This window comes from Moschus berezovskii, chromosome 20, assembly GCF_049115385.1.
Source record: "Moschus berezovskii isolate FMDL1 chromosome 20, NW_MosBer_1.0, whole genome shotgun sequence".
In the NCBI taxonomy this organism is placed as follows: Eukaryota; Metazoa; Chordata; class Mammalia; order Artiodactyla; family Moschidae; genus Moschus; species Moschus berezovskii.
Genome location: NC_142479.1, coordinates 35,163,778 through 35,191,238, shown reverse-complemented (window position 1 = coordinate 35,191,238; position 27,461 = coordinate 35,163,778). Strand labels below are relative to the sequence as shown.

General features: G+C 39.6%; 1 protein-coding gene and 1 non-coding gene across 6 annotated transcripts in view; one reads left to right on the top strand and one right to left on the bottom strand.

Moving 5' to 3' along the window:
* The window catches only part of SMG6 (SMG6 nonsense mediated mRNA decay factor), a 200,047-nt gene that overhangs the window by 136,168 nt on the left and 36,418 nt on the right, over nt 1-27,461 (top strand). The gene's annotated exons all lie outside the window — the stretch shown is intronic.
* LOC129544806 (U6 spliceosomal RNA) lies at nt 15,256-15,364 on the bottom strand. Its single transcript, XR_008683554.2, has one exon. It is a non-coding gene; the product is annotated as a U6 spliceosomal RNA (small nuclear RNA).

Sequence of the window (27,461 nt, the reverse complement as noted above, 5' to 3'; positions counted from 1 at the left end):
CTCACCACTGAGCCACCCAGGAAGCCCCAGTAACGTATTTAGCAGGATTCACAATATTCTCACCAAAGAGGTCAATTTTCACCATCTTCTGAAAGAAATTTCCTCCTCTCATGAGCACAGTGTCTTTTCTTAGATTCTTTTTAAAATCCTTTTCTTGGTCTTTATTTTGGTGCACACCCCCAACCCATTATTATCACCTGCTTTTCCTTTTTGAATGCCTCTCCCTTTTTCATTGATAAAAATCAGTATTCTGCATAGTGCTGTTTGGATGTGTTGTTTCACTTGATTCTCACAGCCCACATCTCACAGGTGAGAAAGCACAGATGTCAAGAGCCTCGTTTATCTGAGATTGTGTAGTAATACTGGTCCCGAATCCAGGTGCATCACTGAGTGACTATGAACCACCAGACTCAGGCATAACCGCACAAGGCTTTGCTGTCTCGTGTCACAGTCCAGAAATAGGCAGTCCAGGGCCAGTGTGGGTGCTCCGCCTTGTGGGCAGGCGCGTGAGCCCTTCCAGCTCACGGCTGCACCATCCCAGGGTGTGGCCCCATCCCAGGGTGGCTGCTTAGGGCATCAGCAGGCAGCTTCACAGGGGAGGAGGACAGACTGAGTCCTCCTCACACTTTTAAAGAGACTTCCTCAAGCTTTTACATGAAACCTCTACTTAGCCTCAGTCACATGGCTACCCTCGCTGCAGAGAAGGCTGGCAGTGTAGTCTCCTGGTTGGCTAGAAATGTACCCAGCCAAAAATCAAAGTTCTTTTACTAAAGAAGAGGAGGAGACTGCAACTTCCCTGGTGGTTCAGGAGTTAAGACTACAGGCTTCCACCGCAAGGGGTGCAGGTTTGATCCCTGGTAGGGGAACTGGGATCCTGCATGCCATGAGGAGCAGCCAAAAAATAGAGGAAGAGACTGGGTGTTCGGAGATAACTGGCAATCTCTCCTTCAACAGCAGTTTGATTTTGTGGTCTAGTGCTTTCCCTCTGTTTCATTAGCTAATGGTTTAGTCATCCAGGCCTCCAGGGCTAGCAGTTTTTCCAAAGAATGAAAACATAAGCTCTCTCTGTCTCTCCCCCAGTTGAATAATTACACTAAAAGCTACTGTTAATTGAGGACTTGTTATGTCTTAGTTGTTATTATTCTAAGATCTTTACATGTATCAAACATTTAATCCTCACAACAACCCTTAGTGGTAGGTATCATTATTAGCCTCCATTTTATATTTAGGGAAACCCAAGTGCAGAACCATTAAATGACCTGCCGAAGGTTACACAGGTAGTAAATAAGAGTCAGAATTCAAGCCCAAGAAGTCAGGCCCCAGAGCCCATCCTCTAAACCACTGCTACTCTGCACAGCCTCTTGGGGAAGTACTGTGGTTACCTAAAAGTAGCCAGTGGCCTTCATCACACTACAGACATGCCTTTCTCCTCCTTGGGATTATTCATAAACTGTGTTAAAAGCAGTATGTTTGTTGTGTTGTCTTGCTTTTCCATTCCCTCTTCCCTGTTTTCTGTTCTTTTTCCAAACCTGAGGCTGAGAAAAGAGATTGTAATATGCTTTAGGTTTTTAGAAAGTTCATCTCCCTAAACTCCTGTTGGAACTTGCAAGAGAAGATTTGCTAGGTATAGTTATCTGTAGAGAATCCAGAGGTTCAAAGTTTCTTTATCTTGTTAACAGAAATTTTGTCTCCAAATATATTTAAAAATTTTCTCTTCTCTCCCGCTCCCCCAGCTTCAGTGGTGTAGTCCTAGCTGTGGCTGGTGAGGGTACCACCCATTTATCATCTTGTCTTCCCGGTGTGTGCCCCACAGAGACTGGCTCTTGAATATACAGTCAGTAGATAGCCTAGGCTTCTCTGCAGGATCTGTCATTTCCACTTACTCTGGCAGGTTTGATGTGTGTCATTCTCCTAATACTAAATACTCACTCAGACACAGTCTCTTACTTCATGGACCTAATGTTCTAATTGAAGGGAGACAGGCAGTTAAAAAAAAAAAGTAAGTGAAATAAATTCAGCTCGTGTTAAATACCATGAAGGAGATAAAACAGGGAAGTTTGATAAGAGACTAATAGTTCTCCACCCTTGTGCAAATTAGAGCCGTCTGGATAATCCATCCTAATCTCTACCCAGTTGTTTTGTTTTGTTTTTTCTTGAAGCAATGTTAGCAAACACCTGGGTACATTCCACCCAGCTTTAAAAGAAATAATACATCATAGATAACAGTGGGAACTCCTTCTGTATCCTGTTGGATCCCATTTCTCTGTTTCCTTTCCTAAAGGTAGTCACTATCCTGAATTCATTATATCTGTGTATCTTTTTAATGCGTATATATCCATTAACAACATAATATTATTTTGCACATATAGACACATGGCGCACTATGGCCATCATCTGCTGTGCTTTCTTAACACTACAGCGTTTAGATTTACTTATATATGATGTGTGTTTCTTTCACTGTAATTAATAATCTAATATGAATATACCATAATTCATTGATCTCTTTTCTTATAGATGTACAATTTTTTACCACTACTAACATCACTGCAGTCTCTTTTTCCTAATGTATGAGTTTCTCTAAGAAATATATTGGAAACAGAATTGCTGTGTTGTAAGGTATGCTCACCTTCAGCCTTGCTAGCTGTTGCCATATTGCTTTCTAAGTGATCATACCAGTTTACACCCCCTATGAAGGTAAATGAGTTCAAACTTTTCCACATTCTCATCAATACTAGGCAGTTCCAGACTTTTTAATTGTTACCAAGTTGATGGGTTTTAAGTGTCTTGTTTTAGGTTTCGTTTTCTTTGTTACTAGAGGGGTTGAGCATTTCATGTTTATCAGCTACTTGAATTTCCTCTGCTGTAAATCCCATGTTCACATTTCTGCCCACTTTCTCTCCTTATTCTGATTGGTTCATATAGATGTGGGGTTCTGGATATGAATTTTCTGTCCACCGTGTATATTGGAAATCTCCATAAAACCCTTGCGCAGCTTTCATGGCTGTTTTGAATGTTGTATTTTCTAGTTGATTATTAAGGGTATAAATATGAGTGCTGTTCTTTTCTATTGCTATATCTGCCAACCCTAGTATTATGAGTTCTAATAACAGATGACAGAATAACAGAAATTCTTAGTTTTTTTCTGACTTAAATAGCAGTGCTTCTAAACGTGTATTATTACATCTGCTATTTGCCATAGATTTCTGATAAATATCTTTCATCAGTTTAAGTATGTTCCCTTCTATTCCTGGTTTGCTGAGGTTGTTTTTCGTCGTAAATAAATGAGTTAAATTATAGTAAATATTTTCCTTCATTTGTTGATGATCATGTGGTCTGTCTTTTTTGACCTGTTAGTATGGGGATCTACATTAATACATTTCTGATATCAGAGAACTGTCATTTCCTTCTTAAAATAGTTCAATGTGTTCTTATTCTTACTATCTCATCCCCCAAATGAACGTATTCTAGACTAGTTTCATGGGAGATTAATCTTATTTTGATTTATCATTGAATCTGAAGATAACTTTGGGCAGTACTATCATCTTAACAATATTAAGCCTTCCAACCCATGAACATGGGATGTCTTTCTATTTATCAGAACTAAATTTTTACTTGTATTTAATTTTAAGTAATTTAAATAGCCCCATGTGGCTAATGGCTATTGTATTAGACGTCATAGCCCTAGAGAATCATCTTCAGATTTTTTTTAATTAATTTTTATTGGAGTATAGTTGGTTCACAATGTTGTGTTAGTTTCTGCTGTACAGCAGAGTGAATCAGTTACACATATACATACATCTAATCTTTTTATAGATTCTTTTCAGATACTGGCAGAGGCCTTGTAGTACCTGAATCATCTTTCGGCTCAAGATGACTGCACATATGAAAAGCATGGTTAGAGAGACCTGCCTCTAGGAGGGCATAAGTCTCTCCCCGGGGTGATTGTGTAGGCTCTCCCCGCATCCCCGACCCCACCCAAGATAGAAGACAACCACAAGTCACGCAGCATCCTGTCTCCTCTCTTTTCCTTTTGGAAGTATCTAGTTTGCTCCAGAACTAAAAAGAACATACAACTTTTAAGAAATTAGCAAAAGACAAACTGCCTCTGGCAGAAATGGAACTCCTTCCGCTTCTTATTTTCATATAAACAGAAGCTATAGTACCCAAAGTGGATCAAATGTTTTAAAATAAATTTCCTTTCTAAATGAAAATGGTGATTATTTTAAAGCATTTATACCCTGCTCATCTCTCTGATACTGTTCTCATGGGAACAACAACAAACAGCAGAAAGTGCCTTCAGGTGCCAATAGCTATTTTACTTACAATTCCATTTTCCTTGAGGGTCAAGAGTCCAAGAGATCCCTGCACATTAGAAGCAACAAATAATACTAGAATCAACTAATCAATCAATTAGGTAATCAGTTAAACTAGAGAACCCCCTTTGCATGTCCATTCTCTCTTTCCTGCCAGGAAGGAAGTAATGTTAGGATGCAAAAGAGCTGTGTCCTTAGTATTATCCACAGTGGTCTTCCTGCTCCCCTGCTGAGCATCTCTCTAAACACTTCTAGGGAGATCTGCAGATCCTCTCGGAGTAAACAGGAAAACTCAGTAAATAACACTGGGAATCTTAGAGCTTAGAGGCTGTCACACACTTTTCTGAAGTAAGGTACCTTTGGCCTTGGACAGCCAGGAGTAGGTGTCTTTGTATAAACATTTTATTACAACTGTCTTGCAGAGGACCCCTCCAGTCAGCTTCTGGAGCAGAAATGGGACCTGTTTGTCCTAGCCTGCCCATAACCACTCTCCATCAGCCTCTCCTGAAAAGAGGCTGGAACGTCGCCCATGTGTTCAGAATTCTTCTAGCTCAGCAGCAACCCAGTTCTCTGTGCTTTCTCTACCTTTCTGCCCGCTTTTCTACACCCCACCCTAATTGTCATCTCTCTCCTTGTAAACAGATAGCTTCTTTATTGTAACATTTGGTTTTCCCACACTAGAATTGATCCGTCACCACTCTCCCCAAATTCCTGTGCTAACCACTTGGGTGTTCTGGTGTCAGAGCTCAGTAGTGTCCCAACTGTCCCACCCAGCTTCTTCAGCTCTCCTCTTTCTCTCCTGGGCTGTTGTGCTGGAATGATACTCCTCTTGGATTTCAGTGTGTGCAGTCTTCTTTGGGTGGAGCCTTGAGCTGTTCACAGGAGTGCTGGTAATGTCTGGCCTTCAGTGCTGCCAAAGGCAAAAAGCTGGCCTCTTCTCAGTTTAAAGCACATAGTTGGATTGCTGGGGCAGTGTTAGATGGAGGGTGGGGTGAGCAAATACCACTCTCTTCCTACTGTGTTTTCAGGAAATGATTATAAAGCAGCTATAAGTGCGATTGAAGCCTACAGAATGGATTGGCAACCTCCCCCAACCCTCCAAAGAAGAAAAACAAGACACTCTCTCTCTCTTCCCACTCTCCCCTCCACTCCTCGACTCCTCCATTAGGCTTCATCCCAGATCCACACCCTCATTGTTCTGCTGGACTTAACTTGGTACTCTTTCAGAGCAAAGAACCTTTGTTAAAGTATCTCCATTCTCTTCCCTGGGAAAGAACTTAAGCATAATCTGCTGAACAAGGGCTGAACTTTCCCTTTAGGCAAACTGTGGGTTCCACTTCCCTGTCCTCTCCGCTCCCGAGAGCACAGATGTGTAGAGAGTGTAGATGGAGGAGTAACCAGTGCCAAGATTTAATCCCTCAGTTAGGGAGTAGGGTTTTCAGAACTGATAGATTGTTTGCAGAGACAGTTGTCAGTGAACAGCATCTCTGTGCCATCAGCACAACTCCGTTCCTTTCTTCTAGCTGCCTGGTTCCCTGTTCAGCCCCCTCTCCCGGTTCCTCCGTGAGGTCTAAGCCACATGGCTCTTACGAATCTTGTCTGGAGTCTCCTAAAGTGGCAGGTTAGGCTGTGCAGAGTGTGGCATCCCAGAGTCTGCCCCTCCTCTCTCAGCAGCTGTTTGCCACTGACCGAGGTGGCGACTGAGCCTGTGTGTGTGGCCGGAGTCACTGATGAGCCTCCCACCCAGGCCTGGGGAAGCCCTCCACCAGTGTGGTTCCTGTGGCAGCAGCCAACACGCCAGAGCTCCTCATACCTTCGGGGCTGTGGTGTAACAGCCAGCTTCATGCGGTGGCATTGTTTAGTATTGGTTGACTTGACTTCTCTGTCCCCACCCTCTGTGTTTCAAGGCATCTGGCCGGGGCCCAGGAGAGAAGAAGCTGGCACTTGCAGAGTGGCTTCCTGCTGCCTCTCTTGTAGTAGGAGCCAGGACCACCTTCCATCCCTGCCTTTCGTACCCGTGTGGCAGAGGCAAACGGCCCCTCTGTGCTCAGCCTCCCGTCGTGGGGTTTCAAGTTGCCTAAGATCAGGACGCGGCTATCTGCCAGGTTATCTGCCCAGATAAACATTTATTGTTTACAGGGACGTGTTTCAGCTGCTCTGGCGGATCCCACTGGTGAGATCTTCTAGTTTCTTGAGGTTTGAAGCCAGTGTGTGGGGCTGACGTCCAGACAGAGAACTGCTGGAGCTGGCGAGATTCTCTGTGACCGGCCACTTCTGACATCGTTCAGCCATGGCCCACTCCCCACCGGGTGCCAGAGCCAAATTTATAGCTCTCAGTTCCCAACCCTGCCTTCTGGGTATTAAAACTGCCTCTACTTTTTCAACATTTCTAGCCTTTCAAATTTGAAGATTTGTATCAGAGCCAATGTTATGACATAAGCAGCAGAAAACTTCTTCTCGGTGGCAAAACCAACATTCTGACGTTTACCCTGTTTTCCTTAATAGCTACTGAGGCAGCCGTTTAGTGAAGGCAACAAGGATAAAGATAGGTGTGTTTTTTTTTTAGTGTAAACAACCATGTCCACTGCATCCAAATATACATTGTCTTTTTATTTTCTAGTGATATAATTGGTTTTCAATGTTTTATTATATTGCAAGTTTGAAAGTTACAATGCGCTCACGTATCCTCAACATCTGGGTTCTGTCACTTATAATATTGCTTTGTCATCTGTCTATCCATCCATCTCTCCATCTGTCATGTTTCTTTTTGATCTGTGTCATCAATATATTTCCTCTAAATCCTTCAGCATGAACGTATGTCATTAGAGTTCAGTATTTGCTTACAGTTTTTTTCTTTTGAGATAAAATTTACATTCAGTGATATGGACAGATATTAAGTGTGCCTTTGCTAGGTTCTGACAAATGCATATACTTCTGTAACCCAAGGCCTATCAAAACTTGAAGTCTTTTTTATTATGCTCCCTTAGCTCCACCTTTACCCCCAGAGGCAGTTCTTTGTCCTGGCTTTTTTTTTCCCGTGATAGATGAGATATGCTCTTTCCAGAACTTTGTAAGAATGGCATATAGTTTTTTTAATAAGGCTTCTTTCATTTAATAGAAAGCTTTGAGATTCCTTTATGTTGTCATATTTATCAGCAGCTCATTCCTTTTTGTTTCTGAGTAGTTTTCCATTTTATGAATATATCACAGTTTATCTGTTCTCTGATGGATGGACAGATGGCTGTTTGTCCACCTTTTTATAAACATGTGTTTTCTTTTGAGTAAGTGCCAGGATTGGAATTGCTGAGTCACGGAGCAGATGTGTGCATTTTATTGGAGATGGTTAGACCTTTTTCCAGAGGTGATTGCAGCATATTCCATTCCACCTGTGTGCACGAGTTCCTGTTGCTTCACATTCTCATTTGGAGGAGAGGGACAGGATATCATTTTGGCTTTTAATTTGCATTTTCCTCCTTGCTAATATAGAATTTACATGCTTTTTTCATGTCCTTACTGGCCACCTGTATGTCTTCTTCATCAAGGATCTGTTTTAAATCTCTTGCCCATTTTCTGTAATTGTGTTGTTTGTTTTCTTGTTGGGTTACAAATTTCTCTATGTATTCTGGATACAAGTACTTTGTCAGATATATATGTTTTGTGAATGTTTTCACTCAGTCCATGGCTTGCCTGTTTATTTTCTTAACAGTGTCTTGCTGAACAGAAGTTTTTAATTTTGATGTAGTCTAATTTATCATGTTTTTCCTTTATGGCTGTTATTTTATGAGAACTTGAAAACCCAAGTCATATTCACTCTCTCCCCCGCCACCCTCCCTACATCAGTCTCTCCTGTTATTAGCATTCTATATTAGCGCAGCTCATTTGTTGCAACTGACGAGCAGATAAACTGGTACGTTATTGTTAACAAAAGTCCATAGTTTAGGGTTCACTCTCTGTGTTGTACAGTCTTGGGTTTTGACAAATGTATGATGACATGTATCCACCTTTATAGTATGACACGGAATAGTTTCACTACCCTAAAAATACCCTGTGCTCCACCTGTTCATCCCTCCCTCTATCATCTCTAGCCCCTGGCAACCACTGGTCTTATTTCTCTCTCTGTAGTTTTACCTTTTCCAGAGTGTCACATAGTTGGAATCATACAACCTTTGGAATCATGTGTAGCCTTTTCAGATTGGCTTCTTTCACTTACCAATATACATTTAAGGTTGTTTTTATGGCTTGATGACTCATTTCTTTTTATTTCTAATATTCCATGATATAAAATAATATTTATCCCTGAATAATATTCATGGAGGTGGTATGAATGTATCACCATTTGTTTGTGGATTCACCTACTGAACATTTTGGTTGCTTACAGGTTTTGGCAGTTACTAGTAAAGCCAGTATAAACATTTTTGTGTGGAGGTAAGTTTTCAGCTCACTTGGTAGATACCAGAAACTGCAGTTGCTCGATCATATGGTAAGACTAAGGCTTCCCTGGTGGCTCAGATGGTAAAGAATCTGCCCACAATGTGAGAGACTCAGGTTTGATCCCTGGGTCGGGAACATCCCCTGGAGAAGGGAATGGCTACCCACTCCAGTATTCTGCCACGGACAGAGGAGCCTGGTGGGCTACAGTCCATTGTCTAACACTTTCAGTTTCATGGTAAGATTATGTGTAGCTTTGTAAGAAAATGCCCAGCTGCCTTAAATGTAGCTATACCATTTTGCATCCTGCCAGCAATGAATGAAAGTTCCTGTTGCTTCATAGCCTCACTAGCATTTGGTGTTGTCTGTATGTTGGATTTTAGCCCTTTTAATAGATGTATGGTAGTAGTTCATGATTGTTATAATTTGCCGTTTTTAAATGGTTTATGATGTTGAACATCTTTTCATATGTTTGCCACCTGTATATTTAGTTCAGTGAGCTTTTGCCCATCTTTTAATTGGGTTGTTTGTTTTCTTGTTAAGTTTTAAAAGTTACTGATTGATTTTTAAATGTTTGAACAACTGTGTATTACCTCAATAAATCCTGTTTGCTGTATAGGATCTGCCAGTGTTTGGGTAAGGATCTTTGTGCCTGTGTTCATGAGGAATATTAATAATGTTGTTATATCTTATCAGGTTTTGGCATTAGTTATACTGACCTCATCAAATGACATGGGAAGTTTACTCTCTTCCTCCATTTTCTGAAAGAGTTTGTGTAATATTGGTGTTAAATCTAAATTGGTGAACTTGTGGCCATAAAGTGGTTCATAATAATGTCTTGTTATTTTGATGTCTGTAGGATCTGTATGTAGTGACATATGGGTTATTTAGAAGTGTGTGGCTTAATTTCCAAGTATTTCAGGTGTTCCTGGATGTCTTACCATCACTGATTCCTAATTTAGTTCCATTGTGATCAGAGAGCATACTTGGCATTATTTCAGTCCTTTTAAGTTTACTGAGACTTGCTTTATGGCCTCTCACATATTTACCTGGAAGACCATAACCGTACGTACAATGAAAAGAATGTATTCTGTATGTTGTGCGTAGTGTTGTATAAGCATCAGTTAGGTCAAGGTGGTTGATAGTGTCAAGATCCCCTGTCTTTACTCTTATTTTGTCTTGGTGCTCTGTTAATTTCTGAGGGGGGAATGTTAAAATCTCTTAATATGTTTGTGGGTTTTCTGTTCTTCCCTTTAATTCTGTCAATTTTTGTTTTCTATATTTTGGAGATCTCTTGCTAGGCACATCATTATGATTATTATAACTTCCTGATGAACTGACCATTTTATCACTGTGAAATGTCCCTCTTTCATCTCTGATAATACTTTGCCTTAAAATCAGTTTTTTTCTTGGTATTTATATAGCCACTCCAGCCTTCTTATGTTTTTTGTTTGCTTGATATATCTTTTTCCGTCCATTTGCTTTTAACCAGTCTGTATCTTTATGTATAAAAATCTCTATTGACAGGATGTAGTTGGATCTTACACTTAATCCATAATGAAAATCTCCTCCTTTCTAGTGGAGTATTTAGTTTATTAACACTTAATGTAATTAACCCGATGGTTGAATTTAGGTTTACAATTTTGTTAGTTGTTTTCTGTTTGTCCCTGCTGGGTTTTTCGTTCCTTCTTTAAATATATATAGATAGATAGAGATACCTATATATATATATATATATCTTCCTTTTGTACCTACTTTCCTGTCTTCTTTTAGATTATATAATTTTTATTAAGAATTCCACTCTAACTTATTTATTGGGGGTTTGGGTATTTCTATTTGCTGTTTTTTAGTGGTGGCTCTGTAGATTATAGTATATGTCCTGAACTTTTCAGGCTACTTAAGAGTTGCTATTGTACCACTTCACATAAAACATAGAAATCTTGTGAGCATACAGTTCCAGTTACCCATTGCTCTGTTTTTCATTATTATAGTTGTTACATGGTATATACTGAATACTATAACATACATGTGTATGTAATATACCGTATACATTATAAACCCAACATGACAGTGTTGCAAGCTTGTGTTTGGTTTTTGGTTTTTTACTTCAAAGACATGCAAATTTTATTTCTACGAACTTAATGTTAGCAAATATTTGAAATAAAATGCTAAATTCTTTTGCTGATAAGGCTGTTTATATATGTGTGGTAAAATGTATGTAAGATTGGGAATTCCCTGATGATACAGTGTTTGGGACTCCGTGCTTTCACTGCTGAGGGACCAGGTTCATTCTCTGGTTGGGGAACTAAGATCCCACAAGCTGCGAGCAATATAGCACACACATAGACATGGCAACCCGCTCCAGTATCCTTGCCTGGAAAACCTCATGGACACAGGAGCCTGGTGGGCTGCAGTCCATGGGGTCGCAAAGAGTCGGGCACGACTGAGCGACTAACACTTACTTACTTACTTATACATGTATGTGTATACATGTATGTGTACATGTGTATATATGTGTGCATATGTGTGTACATGTATGTGCATATATGTGACATTAATTTTACCATTGTGTCTATTTTTTTCTTTGTGACATGTGCTTTTGGTATCTTGTGCAGAAATCATTACTAAATCCAGCAATGTAAAGATTTTCTCCTATGCTTTAAGAGTTTTGTAGTTTGGGCTCGTAAGTTTACATCTTTGACCCATTTTGAGTTAATTTTTATGTATGATGTTAGGTAAGGAAACCAACCTCTTTCATTGGAATGTAGATATTCAGTTTGTAAAATGTTATAATTTTGCAGTAAACAAATCTATGTGTCTTTTTTAATTTAAGAAGGTAGAAAAGTTGTTTGTATTTATCCAGATACTTACCATTTCTTTGTGAAGAGCCAAGTATCCAAGCAGTATAATTGTCCGCTGGCTTGAAGAGCTTTTGGCTTTTCTCATAAGGCATGTGCTACAAATTCTCTTAGTATTCTTTTATGAAAAAAAGTGTCTTTATCTCGCTTCCTTCTTTAAAGTTCTCTTCACTGGGTATAGAAAATTTTCAGTACTTTAAATATGGTCATCTGTTGTCTTATGGCCTGTATAGTTTCTGATAAGACATCAATTAGCATTTATTCAGATTGTTGTTCTCTACACGTAGTGGGGCATTTCTCTATGGCTGCTTTCTAGATTTTTATCTGTATCTGGTTTTCAGTAGTTTAACCGTGATATGTCTACGCATGATTTTCTTTGTATTTCTCCTGCTTGGGGTTCACTGCTCTTAAATCTACAAATGTCTTTCACCAAATTTGTGGGACTTTAAGGCATTATTACTGAAGTCATTTTTTTCTGCTCCAGGCTCTCCTGAGATTCATGTACACATATGTTAGGCCTTTTGCTATTGTCTCCCAAATCAAGAGCTTTATTTATTTTTTTCTTCTTTACCTTGAGTGATTTCTATTCTGACTTCAAATTTACTCACTTCTTTGTCATCTTCATTTCCTTTTTATCACATTCAGTGACTTTCTTATTTCAGATACTGGATTGTTGAGTTTGTTTTGTTTTGTTGGCTTCCTTTTTTTCCCTTCCAGTTCTAGACCTTTCCATCTGATTCTTTTTCAGTTTCTGTTTCTCTGCTGAGCTTTCCTATGTTTTCATTTATTTCAGTCATTTTCCTTTATCTCATTGAGTGCCATTATAGTAACTTTGTTGCTAATCTTGCTGTTAATTTTAATATTTGTGTCATTTCTAAAGTGGTCTCCATTTCCTATCTTTTCTCTATAGGAGAAAATAGGTCACATGAAATAATGTATTATATCACTTACTTGTAGAATCTAAACAATACAGATCCAGTGGTTAAGACTCCTTGCTTCCACTGCAGGGGCCATGGATTTGATCCCTGATCAGGGAACTAAGATCCCACACATGCCATGTGGCACAGCCCAAAACAAAAACAAACCAGTGATTGTGACAAAAAAGAAGCAGACTCACAGATGCGGAGAATAAACAAATTGTTGCCAGTGGGGAGATGGAAGGGAGGGGGACAATATAGAGGTGGGAGATAAAGAGGTATGAATTATTAAGTATAAAATGAGCTACAGTGATATTGTACAAAGGGGACTATAGCCAATATTTTACACTGTAAGTGGAAAATCTTTGAAAGTTGTGAATCACTATGTTGTGTGCCTGTAACTTATACATCAACTATACTTCAGTTAAAAAATACTTTAAAAAAAGGGTAGGTCACATTGTCTTGTTTCTTTATACATTGAGTGATTTGAGATTTTATCCTGTGATTGTAAATGTCATGTGGAATTTGTTTTGTTCCTCCAGAGAAGGTTTTCGCTTTAGTGTGTTAGGCATTTCGGTTGGTTGGACTCGGATTGCAGTAGCTCAGACATCCATTTTGTCTGTTTTTTTGTTGTTGCTACTGTTTTTTTTTTTTGTTTTTTTTTTAACATTTAATCTACACATACATGGTTCAGAAGTCAGGCCAGCAGTTTGAATATTGTGTGTACACAGAATATGGGGCTTCTTCTCTCTGGCTATATAAAGATTTGAGATTTCAAATTTACTGACTTCTGTATCATCTCCATTTCCTTTTAAGTACATCCAGTGACTTTCTTATTTCAGATATTGGATTATTGGGTTTATTTTGTTTTGTTGGCTTCCTTTTTTTTCCTTCCAGTTCTAGACTTTCCATTTGATTCTTTTTCAGTTTCTGTTTCTCTTTTGAGATTTCCTGTGTTTTCATTTATTTCAGTCATTTTCATTTATCTCATTGATAAAGGAAATATCAATGAGACATTTTGATTTTTAAAATTAATTTTTATTGGAGTATAATTGATTTACAATGTTGTGTTAGTCGTTTGTTTGTTTTTTTAAATAGCCAGAACAACACTTGGAATCAAGAATAGTAAATATTTTTTCTAGTGGGCAATAAATATAGTGAGCAAATTCAGTTATTCCTTTTTTATTTTTTTATTCCTTTTTAAAGTGAAAAATAAAATGGGTCTTTGAAATATTGAGAATTACCACTGTAATTAATAAAATGATCTTGAAAATGTTTAAAAGAGGAATTCTCAGGTACTTTTGAGCATTGGCATTTTTATGTCTTCTTAAGGAGACCTTTTTCATATCCTTTGCCTGTTTTTTTATTGGCGTATTTTTCACTTTTTTTTAAGGCCTTTCTGACAAGGGTTTGAACCCTTTTCAGTCATTTACATTGAAAATATTTTCTACAGTTTGTTACTTACCTTCCATTATTTATGGGATTCTTCTCAAATGTAAATGATTTAAAATTGTACATAGCCAAATCTTTCATTTTCCCGTTATGAAATTTGTCTTTATGCTTTAAAAAGTCTTCCTAACTTCAAACCAAATGAATATTCATATTTTATTCTCATTATTTTACTTTTTGAAAAATTGTTATTATTAAAAAACTGAATTTATTTTTCTGAATGGTGTGAGACAGAGATCTAACTTAATTTTTTTAAATAATTAATTTATTTTAAATGGAGGATAATTAGTTTACAATATCGTGCTGGTTTTTGCCACCCATGGACATGAATCAGCCTTGCGTGCACGTGTTCCCCCCATCCTTAGCCCCCTTTATAAATGGTTTATAAAGTAGCATCATTTATTAAATGATTCATGAAATGTTTGGCTTAACTAAAAGTTAAGCTTCATTATACATTGATATATGGATATGCTGTGCTAGAATCTGTTTTTATACATGGATGCAGATGCATACTAGCATCTGTTTCTAGGGCTTTTATTATTTTTTTGCTAGTCATCCATAACCTTGTGGCAGCATAACCTTGCCATATTAGTTACTGTAGCTTTGCAGTGTGTTCTAATTTTACTGATGTGTGTTTACACACATTCCATTTATATTTCATTGCTGTATACCTTTGGCTTTTCCCATCTACTTATGCTTTATACAAACTTAAGAATAATTTTCAATCCCACTGCACCCCCCCAAAAAAAATCCTCATAGTATTTTTTAGTTGAGATATAATTAATATATAACGTATTAGTTTCTGGTATACAACATAGTGATTAGATATATTAATATATTGTGAAATGATCACAACAGTAAGTCTCAGTTCAGTTCAGTTGCTCAGTCACATGACTCTTTGCAACTTCATGGACTGCAGCACGCCAGACTTCCCTGTCCTTCACCAACTCCCAGAGCTTGCTCAAACTCATGTCCATTGAGTTGGTGATGCCATCCAACCATCTCATCTTCTGTCATCCCCTTCTCCTCCTGCCTTCAATCTTGCCCAGCATCAGGGTCTTTTCCAGTGAGTCAGTTCTTCCATCAAGTGGCCAAAGTATTGGAGCTTCAGCATCAGTCTTTCCATTGAATATTCAGGATTGACTTCCTTTAGGATTGACTGGTTTGATTTCCTAAGTTAATAGTAATAAGTCTAGTTAATATCCATCACCACATATAGGTGCAAATTTCTTTTTTGTGTGAAGAGAACTTTTGAGATGTACTCTTAGCAACTTTCAAATATACAATTAAAGAAAAAAAGGACATATCACAAATTTGTATGGCATTCATGTGTAGGGGGGCATGCTAATTTTCTCTCTGTTGTTCCAGTTTTACTATATGCACTGCCAGAAATGAGCACTGCTCATGGTATTTTGATTGGAATTGCATTCACTGTAAAAATATCTTTGAAGAAAATTTGACATTGTTACACGTTTTCTTATTAAAACAATGTATTCTCTGGACATCAGTACTTTTATGTCGCCCACATTTTTTCATTGATTTTCTTGCTATAATGAATGCAATTTTTTTCATTACACTGTCTATATAGTACTTGGGGAAAGCTAATTTTTATATTCAGCTATCACATCAAATTTTCTTACTAATTCTGTTCTTAGCTGTGATTTTTTCCTTTTTTCATTTATTTTCTCTGGGTTATAGTTGAATTACAATATTGCATTAATTACTGCTATACAGAAAAGTGACTCAGTTATATATCCTTTTTCATATTCTTTTCCACTGAGGTTTATCACAAGATATTGATATGGTATATCACAAGAATATATAGTTCCATGTGCTGTACTATAGTACCTGTTGTTTATTCATTCTGTATATAGCAGTTTGCATCTGCTAATCCCAAACTCGCACTTGTACCATCTTTCACCCCTACTTCCCTTGGCACCCACCAGTCCATGTCCCTGATTCTGTTCTGTGTCACAGATAGGTTCATTTGTGTGTCATATTTTAGGTTCCACATATAAGTGATATCACATGGTATTTATTTGTCTTTCTCTTTCTGACATATTTCACTTCGTATGATAATCCCTAATTGCATCCATGTTGCTGCAAATGACATTATTTTGTTCTTTTTAATGACTGAGTAGCATTCCATTAGGAGAAGGCAATGGCAAGCCACTCCAGTACTATTGCCTGGAGAATCCCATGGATGGAGGAGCCTGGTAGGCTGCAGTCTGTGGGGTCGCTAAGGGTCAGACACGACTGAGCGACTTCACTTTCACTTTTCACTTTCACACATTGGAGAAGGAAATGGCAACCCACTCCAGTGTTCTTGCCTGGAGAATCCCAGGGACGGGGGAGCCTGGTGGGCTTCCGTCTATGGGGTCACACAGAGTTGGACACTACTGAAGTGACTTAGCAGCAGCAGCATTCCATTGTATAGATGTACCACATCGTTATATGTGGTGTGTTTTAAATTAATGTTTTCTAAATTTGACTGGTCCTTTTCTTATTGGGATGAACCTTATTTGGGTTGCATTTCAGTGGTCTGCTACATTTGATTTGCTGTTTTTTTACTTATATATCTGTTTCCATAGTGGGCCTGGCCTCTCTTTTCTGTCTTTTTCTGTCTTACTGCTTTTCTGTCTTTACTGATTTTTTTCTTTGGGTATTGGAGTATTCTGGTGTACTGAGACTTGGAAAGCAGCTTTTCTTTTTCTGTGACCTGACAAGTATATAGAGTGTGTTACTTACAGAGTCATTCTTAACTGTCTCTCATATTCTACCTTCAGCCTCTCAGCAGTCTTTTTACTCTGCCTTTGAAATATGTACAGAATCCAGCCATTTAACAACGATTTCTACTAATACCACCCTAATCCAAAATGTTCCTTTCTCTTGCTTAGACTGTCAGTGTAGGCATGCTGTGATCTTTTCTCCCCTTCAGCCTAGTCTCAACACAACAGCCAGGGTGATCTTAAGATGTAAGTTGGATTAGCTAATACCACTGCTCCAAGCCCCTCCAGAGGATTCCTATCTCACTCAGAAGAAACTATCAAGCCCTTGCCAAGGCTTACATCCTTTCTGACCTCATCTCCTGCCACTTTCCACTTACTCCTCACTGGCCAAACTGGCCTCCTCATTCTCTAATCATGCCAAACAACTCAGGCCTCTGGGCCTTTGCACTTCTGTTCTGCTGTTACCCAACTGCATAGTTTACTTCCTAAAGTCCTTCAGATTCCTGTTCAAGAGCCAGCCTCATCAGAAAGTTCTCTACCAGTAATAAATGGTAAAGAAATGGACAGTCTACCCCAGGCACTTTCTGTCCCTTCACTGAACTTTTATTTTTCTTCTTAACACTTTCCATCACCTGCCTCACAAGTTGGATTTTGTTTTGTTTTTGCTTTGCCTGTTTATTGTCCTCCACCAGCACGTAAAAACTTTTATTTTACGTACTGTATACTCCCCAGTGCTCAGAACAGTGCCTGGAGAATGGATCCTGTTCCATACCATGAATAAACATTTACTGACTGAATAGGTGAATAAACGGAAGGAACTTACCTATAAAGGCACCTCAGCCTCTAGTAGTTTTGAAAAGAAAGCCTCTGACACCTCCTTTCCTCTATTTCTTCCCCTAGTACGTGTTTTTTTTAAGGCTTTTTTAGTTTTTGAGTCAATATTTTAGGCAGAAAAAAATTTTTAGGTAAGGTTATTAAGCTATAACAAATACATACAATAAATAGTTCAACAGTTTTAAGTGCTTGATTCAAAGTATGAGTTTTGACAAAAATATGCGGTAGTGTAAACATCAGCACAGTGAGGATATTTTCATCACTTCTTGTGTCAATTTTCTTGACTGACCTTATCCAGAAATATCATCCATTTCTCTAAAATCTTCACTTTTTTTTTCTGTGTTCTCTGATTTTTTTTCTTAAAATGTTAGCTATTTGCATTTCTTCATTTTCAAAAACTAGCTCTTATATGTATTGTCCTCTAATTTATTAACTTTTATCTTTTTTTTTTCTTTTATTGTTCTTATACTTTTTTCTTCTGCTTATGTTGAATCTTCTGTATTTCCTTGTTTCTTACTAGTTTACTTAAAAGCTCTATGACTTTGTGTGATTACTAATACTTTGGCTGTACTCTAATCCATTTAGATATGTACTCTTCTAATGGTCATTTTTAAAGTAGTCTTTGATTATCATTTTGATTTTTTTTCTTTTTGATTCTAAAGTTATTTGGAAGTTTTGTTTTTAAAGTTGGATTTCTTAAACTATTGTTATTAATTTCTACTTTGGGATTTTCTTTTTTTTTAGAATTTAATTTATTGAGGTAAAATTCATATAACATAAAAATTAGCCATTTAAAGTGAACAATTCAGTGGCATTTAGAACATTCAGTGTTGTACAACCAATACTTCTATACTCATAGCATTTTAATTCCAGTTGTTTATCTCTGATTTTTAAAATAAAATGCATTGTTCTTTTTTTCTACTTATCAAGTGGAAAAATTAAATAGGATATAACTAGCTCTCAGTTTAGTTAGGATTATGTTCAGCTGCAAGATGAAAAAGACCCCCCTATAACAGTAACTTAAATAAGATAGATTTCCCTCTCAAGTGGAGGAAGCTCAGAGGTTTTTGGATTTGACACTCCATGGTGTCATGGACCAAGTTTCTATTTTTTTGATGTGCTTTTTACTTGGTTTTCATTTCCAACAACCTCTTAAAGTCTAAGAGAGCTATTGGAATGCCAGCCACTTCATCTGTATGCGAGCCTGTGTGAAGTAGAAACAGTTAAAGAAGGAATGCAGTTTTTTAAAAAAATTTAATAAGGGCCTTCCCTGGGAGTTCATACACATTACAGTCTACATTCTACTGGCCAGAACTGAGTCACTTGGCCAAACCTAGCTGCAGTGTAGACTGGGAAATATTTTTATTCTATTAATAGGTAGACCATGAAAAGAAGCGTTAGTCACTCAGTTGCATCCAACTCTTTGCAACCCCATGGACTGTATACACAGCTAAAAATCAAGGGCTCTATTACCAAGGAAGAGAAGGAGAACAGATAATGGGAAACAACTGGCAGTTTCTGCCACACACTCCCATGCATAATTGCAAGACTTCCTGCTTCCTCCTCTCACCACTCCTCCATTTCCTAGTTTGTATGGGTATCATAGGTATCAGTGAGATTTTAGTTTGTCCGAGAACGTCTTTCTTTTGCCCTTATACATGAATTAGGGCAGTGTGGGGCACAGAAGTATGAGGCCAATCAGATTTGTATGGGGTTCTTTTGTTTTGTTTTTTAATGCTAATAGGATTATTTTTTCTCGTTGTCCTTGGAAGTTAAAGACTGAACCAAGGTATGTCTCAGTCACGGATGGCAAATGTCTGATAGGTGCGTAATCATTCTGTGCCAAAGACAGGCATTACTAATTGATCACAGCACTCTTTCCCACTGAATACAAATTTGTATTCATTTAAAAAAATATATAAAGCCCACTTTTTTTTTTTGCCATCTCTAATGAAGGTGTTGGTTTCAAATTAAGTTTTTTAGCACGAGCTTTGAATATGGAGAAGGAAATGGCAACCCACTCCAGTATTCTTGCCTGGAAAATCCCATGGACGGAGGAGCCTGGCAGGCTGTAGTCCACGGGGTCACAAAGAGTCAGACAGACTTAGTGACTTCACTTTCTTTCACTTTTGAATATTCAGGCTCCAAATGTCTCTGTTACTCAGGAAAGTTTACTTTTCCTTTTTTTCCCCCCTTTCTCATTTTTTAAATGATTGCTCTTTTCCTGTCAGTCTTGATCTTTCTGGAATAGCTTTTAAAGATTTACTCTCCCCTGCCCATTATTTTCATCTGTGTTACAGAAGAGACTCAACCAAGTCTCCCGTATCACTGATTTGCTTTTCTTTTGCTTTATTTAACTGCTGCTTATAGCCTTACCTGTGGTTTTTCCTGATCATTTTCTCATATGACTGCCTTATCTAGACTGAAATGCAGTTTACTTTGGTTTTGTGTGTGTGTGGTGTTGTTTTTTACTTGTTTATTGAAGTTTAACCTTCATTAAATAATATGTACTACTTTTGAGTTCAGTACCTCTTACATATGGTTATATTCATGCTAACTGTGACCCCCATCAAGATACAGAATATTTCTCGAATCCTAGCAGGCTTTGTTATGCCGCCTCTCTTCCCTCTCCCTTAACACAGGTAACAGTTACCCTGACCTTGTTCACTATCTGTTAGTTTTGCCTGTTTTTGACGTGTGTATAAATAGAATTATATTGTATTCAGTACGGACCCTATGTTTCTTTTGTTCAACACAATCTATGAGAGATTCATTCAGGTTATTACGTGTAAGAGTAGTTCATGCTGCATTATTGATGTGTAGCATTTCGTTGTATAAATACTCTACAGTTTACCACTTCTACTGTTGATGGACGTTTCTTTTACCAGTCTTGGTTATTATGAATAAAGCAACCGTGGACGTATACTCTATTTCTCTTTGATGCGTACCTAGGAATGGGCTTGTACGTGTGTTTGACTTCAGTCGACACTGCCAAGCAGATTTCCAAGGAGCTTGTACTAGCATACATGGCCATCTGCAGTGTAAGAGAACTTCAGTTGTTCCACGTCTTTGCCAACTCTTGGTTTTAACTTTGGCTTTGGTTTTCATTTTAGCCTTTCTGGTGGGTGTACAGAAGTATCTCATTGTGACTGTGATTCACATTTCCCCGGTGAATAATGATGTTGAGAACCTTTTCTTCTGCTTTTGGTCACTTGGATATCCTCTTCTGTGGAGTGCCTGTTCCTGACTTTTGCCCATTTTTCCCTTCAGTGGCTTGTCTTTTTCTTACCAATTTACAGAATAGTTTTTAAAGTACTCTGAATGTAAGTCCTATGTTGGGTATACATGTTTGTATTAAAAATACCTTCTCTCTGCCTTGGCTCATATTTTCACTTTTAATGGTGTCTTTTGATAAACACAAATTCTTAATTTTTATGAAGTCAAATTTATCAATATTTTTCTTTAATGGTTAATGCTTTTTGTGTCCTATATAAGAGCTATTTGCCTATAAGATCATGAAGATATTTGTTCTTTTCTTCTAGAAGTTACATTATCTATTGTTCACACTTAGGTCTGTAATCCATCTCAAATTAATTTTTTGTTTGTGGCATGAGGTAGAGACAAGGCTAATTTTTTTCCATACAGGAGCATTTTCCATTGATTGAGCACCATTAACTTATTATGACTTTATCTTGGGGTCTATCTCTGGACTTTATGTTCTGTTCCAATGGTCTATTTATCTCTCCTTGTGTCATTACTGTTGAAGATTAAATGAAAGAGTCCAGAGTTTTTGCAATGACTGTTCTAGAGAGATACTCACTTACTCCTTACATTGGTATCCTTCTGTTCAATTTAATACCTTTTCATACGTTAGGTGATTTTTTTTTTCCCATCGTTTTTTATGCAGTCTGTACTTGTTCATATTGAGATCTTAGGTGGGGGTCTGTTAAGATTTTCAAGTGCATATAAAAGGAAAAGAGGAACATTTGTTTTACACTGCTGGCGTTAAACACTTCTAGAGTGGAAATTAGAACTAGAGATAGTCATGGCAAGGAGCTAACCCTTCTTTTTGCTGTAATAGACCAATTTCGTGTTCTCATTCTGGGGTTCTTGCTTCTTTAAGAAGCCAGATTCAGCTTTGTCTTCCTCCTGCCTGACATGGCCAACCACAACAGTTGTAATCCAGCAGCCACTAAGTTTCTTCTGATACCCTGGTGAATCCAGTTGTGCCCTTCTGAGTGAACCAGAACCCACCTTGGCTCTTAGCCTAATTGCTCCAAGAAAAGGGCATCAGTGGGGTATGGCTGCTGTAGTCTCATCTGTGTATTTATCAAGCCGGCAAAGGGTTGAGCATCAGTTGTTCTTCTCCTCATTCCAGTCCCATCTGCAGTTTGTCTTACAGAAAATTCCTCATAGTTTCTGGTATGTGGTTGCCTAGTACTGATATATGCTTTCTTTTTTCTTTTTTTCCTTCAGTCATTTCAGTGGAAAACTAGAAGGGTAGACAGAATAACTAGATGCATGTACTTGAAGCCATTCTAATTACAAGTCAGTGCTAGATTTTTTTTAAAATGAGTTTCTTTGCGGGGCCAGGGGTGTGTGCGGTATGTCGTACAGTGTGTGGAATCTTAAGCTTCCTAACCAGGAATCAAACCTGTGCTCCCTGCAGTGGAAACAAAGTCCTTACCACTGGACGGCCAGGAAAGTCACCCTTTAAATGAGCTTCTAGCCTTCCAAGTTGAATACTTTGAAAGTTCACTGATTTTCTGAAAGTAAGTGTTGGTCTTTCTGTGTTTGGTCTCAGCTCTGCAGCTTGGTATCTCCCCTCACCGCCCACAGCCGGCACATGAGTAGAACCATAGCCCAAAGGCCCAGTAAGTGGCACTGCAAAAGATGAAGGCAATGACAGACAACCAGAATGAAGTCAGAGGACTTGCTTTGAAATTCACAGGTTTCTGACAATCTGCTCATATGCCTTTATTTAATAAAATTGCCGCCTCGTGTTTCTTGCCAGCTTGTCAGGAGAAACTGACCCTGGGATGTGGAATGACCCAGAATCTTGTGCTCTTGTCGAGCCAGAGCCCTTTCCCAGGCCAGCTTGTTGAAGACCCAGCTAGGGAGCAGGGACTGTTTCCTATAGTCTTTGTAAGCCTAGTGCTCCTTATGATACTCAGGAATTGCTAAGTAAACAAGAATATGTATTTAGAAGCTTAGGGCGCTTCACACCTAGCTTTTTTGATTTGTTTTGCTTTCTAATGTAGCTAAGGTACATAGATTTTCTGTGTTTTATTTTTATTCTTCATTCTCTTGTGGGGAAAAAAACAGAAATTTTATATTTTCTACCTTGTAATTCAAATATGAGAACCTGGAACAGGACCCCCCAGCCCCCAGTAATTTTTTTTTAGGTGGAAAGCAGTAATAGGAAAATGTAACTCAGAAGACCCTGAGCTTCAATGGTAAAGGTACCTCCTTTCTCCAAGAATTAGGCCTGATCAGGGTTCAGCACCACTCATATGGAATGCGAGGGGATAAATCACAACTGAAGACCTTGGCACTTCTGTAAGAAATTTAAATAACAGGCAGACATATAGAGATTCGTAAATATGTACTTGGTGCCAGCTAAACCACAGAGAAGATACTGCATTTGTGGCCCAGGGATGTTAAATATTTGTGGTCAACTTAAAATTCAACATAAAACTCTCATCTGTGATGGAAACTATCCAGAAACTGCATGGAGGGCGTGCTAGCTGCATGCGCTCTCAAAGGCCTCTCCTCTCACCCTGCCGGGCTGGAAGATCAGGCCCCTGCCCCTTCCTTCACACTGCGTAGCTGGCAATCCTTGTTAGGAGAGAAGGGATTCCCTGGCGCTCTGGGTACCTACCCCAGAAGGTAAGGCTGTCTCTGCTTTGTGGCTCACTCCCTCATGTCTGATCAAACAGCACTTGATCTAGGAGCCTTCTTCTGTCCATATTAAATTAAACAGCTGCCCTCTCTGCTAGCCTGTTGCTCTCTGTCCCTCTTACCCTACTTTATTTTTTTCCTAGTTCTTCCCACTACTTGTCCCTGTATTTGTTTGCTTGTTTCTTGTTTCCCAAGAATGTTAAGCTTCATGACAACATGAACATAATTTTATTGACTATTGTATCCCTCGTGTCTCAAATAAACCCTCCTGTGCAGAGCAGATGCTTAATAAATATTTATTGAATGAATTCAGTAGAATACTTGAAAATGTTTGGGGAAGTACAATCCAGGGAGCCAAAGAGTTGTTGTCCCCTGACCCCTGGAATAGGGTACCGTCACAGCAGAAGCTCAGACTGTGAAATCAGCCGGAAGCCCCTCAAATACCCTACAGTTGTGTGGCGTCTGCGTAAAGTCCCTGAAAAGGGAGACGGGCACTTGAAGACAGTGCACGTGCCTTCAGGTGTACCGGGCGCCTCTTGCCATAAAACCCGGGTTACAAGTGGAGATGGAATTAACACACCTTAATTTTCGTTAGAAAGTGTGACAGTGTTTTGTTTCTGGCCTTCAGTTTTGTTGAGGACCCTCCTGGTGTTGTTTGCTCTGGTGTGGGAGCCGGGGCAGCATGCAGACTGGAGCACGGACATGCACTGTTCCCTTTCTTTTTTATGTATTTAACTTTACTCATGTTGGCTGTGCTGGGTCCTCATTGGTGTACGGGCTTTTCTCTGGTTGCGGCGAGCTGGGGCTGCTCTTCACGGCAGCGTGCGGGCTTCTCACTGTGGTGGCTTCTCTTGTTGCGGAGCACAGGCTCTCAGCTGCGTGGGCTTCAGTAGTTGCTGCACGTGGGCTCAGTAGTTGCGGCTCCCAGGCTCCAGGGCACAGACAGGCTTGATACTTGTGACTCACGGGCTTAAACATGAGGCATGTGGTAAAAAACAAAAATCAAAACGAAGAGTACAAATGGCTGAATTTTAAAAACAACCTTCCCACCTCTCATTTCTACAGCCTCTGCCAGCCTTGTTGCCGGTTTCTGTGGTGGCCTGCAGAGGTGTTTGCGCACATACTGCCATGTATGATTAACTGTGGCTCTGTACCTTTTATGTATATCGAACCCGTGTCTCCTGCATTGGCAGGAGGATTCTTTCCCACTGAGCCATCAGGGAAGCCCTCGCATTCTTTTTGGATATGTCAGTGCAGTCCCCGTGGCCCAAGCCTGTTGTCATTTGAGACCCTGCCTGGTTGAGGGGTCTGTGGTTGCTGAGCACTCCCGGGTGTGTCAGACCTGATGGTGACTGATGGACTTTACTGATGAACAGTTTTTCGTCTGTCTGCTTTCCCTTGCCGCTTTTGCTGAGTCTTTAAGTCATCCCAACACTGAGAGTTTCCGTTGCAATAAACACGGTTGGATTTCTGGATCTATTCCAGAACCTTACTGTTGATGATCTTTAGCATTTGGTATGAAATGTGGTACACAAATGATGTTGATGATCTCTCAGATATGCTGTTGTTTTTTTTTAATGGCAATGTGTATATCACCATTTATATAAATATATGTAAAAGGTATAGAGCCATTAGTTAATCATACATGGCTGTATGTGCGTAAACACCTCTGCAGGCCACCCCAGAAACTGGCAACAAGGCTGGCAGAGGCTGTAGAAACGTGAGGTGGGAAGGTTGTTTTTAAAATTCAGCCATTTGTTCTCTTCGTTTTGATTTTTGTTTTTTGCCACGTGCCTCGTGTTTAAGCTGTTACTGAACAGCTTCCATTGGTCCTGGTACTTGAAGCCCAGGTGCCACCATCTCTTCAGCGGCTCCTAGAAGAGATGCTGTCGTTGAGCTTCTCTTCTGCTTTGTCAGCCGCAAGAATGACTTTAGTCTATGTACCAGAATTCAGTGATGGGATTCAGTTTTAGCTTTGTGTCATCCATTTTAAAACAGTTTAGGCTGTGTGTAGGCTTCGCTAGTACAGGCTGGTACAGAAATTTTGTGTCTCTGTCTTACCAGCATGAAGCACTGAAACAATACTAAGCAGTTTAAAATTGTTTGTATGTCTTTGTGTGTATGTCGAGTAAACAGCATTTAGAGTTGCTGGCTCACTGTCTCTAAGCCTGTTCTTAGTCTGATGACTTGGAAAGACTTGGTAAAGAATCAGAAATAGACTCAAGCAGCAGCTTTTTTGGTCTCTGTTTCAAATCCTGTGAGGAGAATAGATCAGATGAGACACCATCAATGCTAATGCCATTTTGCCAGAATAACCTGCAGAAAAGTCTGATTAAAAGTCTCGTTACGAATCATAATATTCATTTTGCTCCATTCAGATCATAAGAAAACCACCTAAGTTATTCATTCCATCTGGGCTTGAGTTTACGCTCTGTGAAATGGGAATGCTAGTAGTCCCCTCCTAAGATTTTGACATGAATTAAATGAGATAACATATGTGAAAACGCCTAGATTCTAAATATAAAAGTCTCTCTCTCTGTGTATATACACATATATATGAAATTGAAAGTATTAGTCGCTTAGTCGTATCTGACTCTTTACGACCCAGTGGACTGTAGCCCACCAGGCTCCTCTGTCCATGGAATTCTCTAGGCAAGAATACTGGAGTGGGTTGCCATTCCCTTCTCCAGGGGATCTTCAGGACCCAGGGATCGAACCCAGGCCTCCTACATTGCAGGCTGATTGATTACCATTTGAGCCATCAGGGAAGCCCATATATATATTCTTTATACTGATTGGAGGAGTGGTTAAAATGACTCCAAAGAAACCACCAGGTACAATCCAGTACTGCGTCAGATTCCCGTATGTCCTCCCCATGTGTCATGCAGTTTATGTGTTTCTGTTGCTGTTTTCTGTAATTCATAAGGATTCCCCCTGATCTTCCACCATCTCACTTTTCCACTCTTTCAGCTCTTGCCATTATCTTGTGGCTTTGGATGTCAAAAAAACTGTTAAATTTGTTGTTTAGGCTGAGATGCACGTCCAGGCCCAGCAAGAAATTAGGCAGAACTCAGGTTGTTTTTCAGATGGCAAAGCAGGAGCTCTTAACAGCTGTGTTAGCCCAGGAGTCTCCCATCACAGACACCTGCAAGTGAGAATTTGTGAGCCCTTGAAGGAGAATGGGAGACACCACTTTGGAAATAAAGTTATGCTGTCCTGAGTGCCCCAGCACCTCCTGTGCTGGTCTCCTTCGGCACCCCACTGTTCCTCTGCAGTCCCACCCTCCTCTCGGCCCTGGCACATAGTCCCGTGAACATGCCACCTGCCCTCTCTCTCTGGCCCCATCCTTTGGCTGCCCGATTTATTTTTTCCACATCCTCACCCTCTTCCAGTTCCAAGCTAAATAACCCTCACAGATGGCTTGTTCCATCAAAGCTGTTTAAGAACACAGGACAGTGAACCGAGGTCCAGAGGGGCTGCCAGAGCCCCAGGCTGCCCGTCCCATGGAGGCCGCAGACAGCTTTGTCGTCAGCTCCCTAGAAGTCCACGGGCAGGGAGCAGGAAGGCTGGCAGGCTGGGTGGTGGAGTGTCTCCTGAGCACTGGAATCCTCTGCAGCTAGCAACTAGTTCTCACGTAGATTTACAAGTCAGAGCCTGGAGCCGGCTGCATCGCACACTCCATTTTCCACAGGAGGCTGAGCGCTTTGCTGTTGGCATCTCTCCCCCACTTTTTTACAGCATGGAAGCCCAGCAGGAAATGGCAGTCCCATTTGTGTTTTGGATCATGGTCTGAGTCCTTACTGAACCTCTTGTGAACTCCTGGAGAGGCCTAGATCCCTGCTCTGCCTGACCTGAAGGGCAGTATTCCCAGCTGTCAGCACATCCTTGGGAAGCGGGTGAACCTCAGACGCCTATTAGAAATCCTGCCGAGGAGAGAGGATCCAGAATTTCACTCTTTCTTTCCTGTCAGCAAGGACACGGAAGTTTCCTGTCTGCCTTGTCATCAGCTTCAGAGCGTTTTCTCCTGCATGT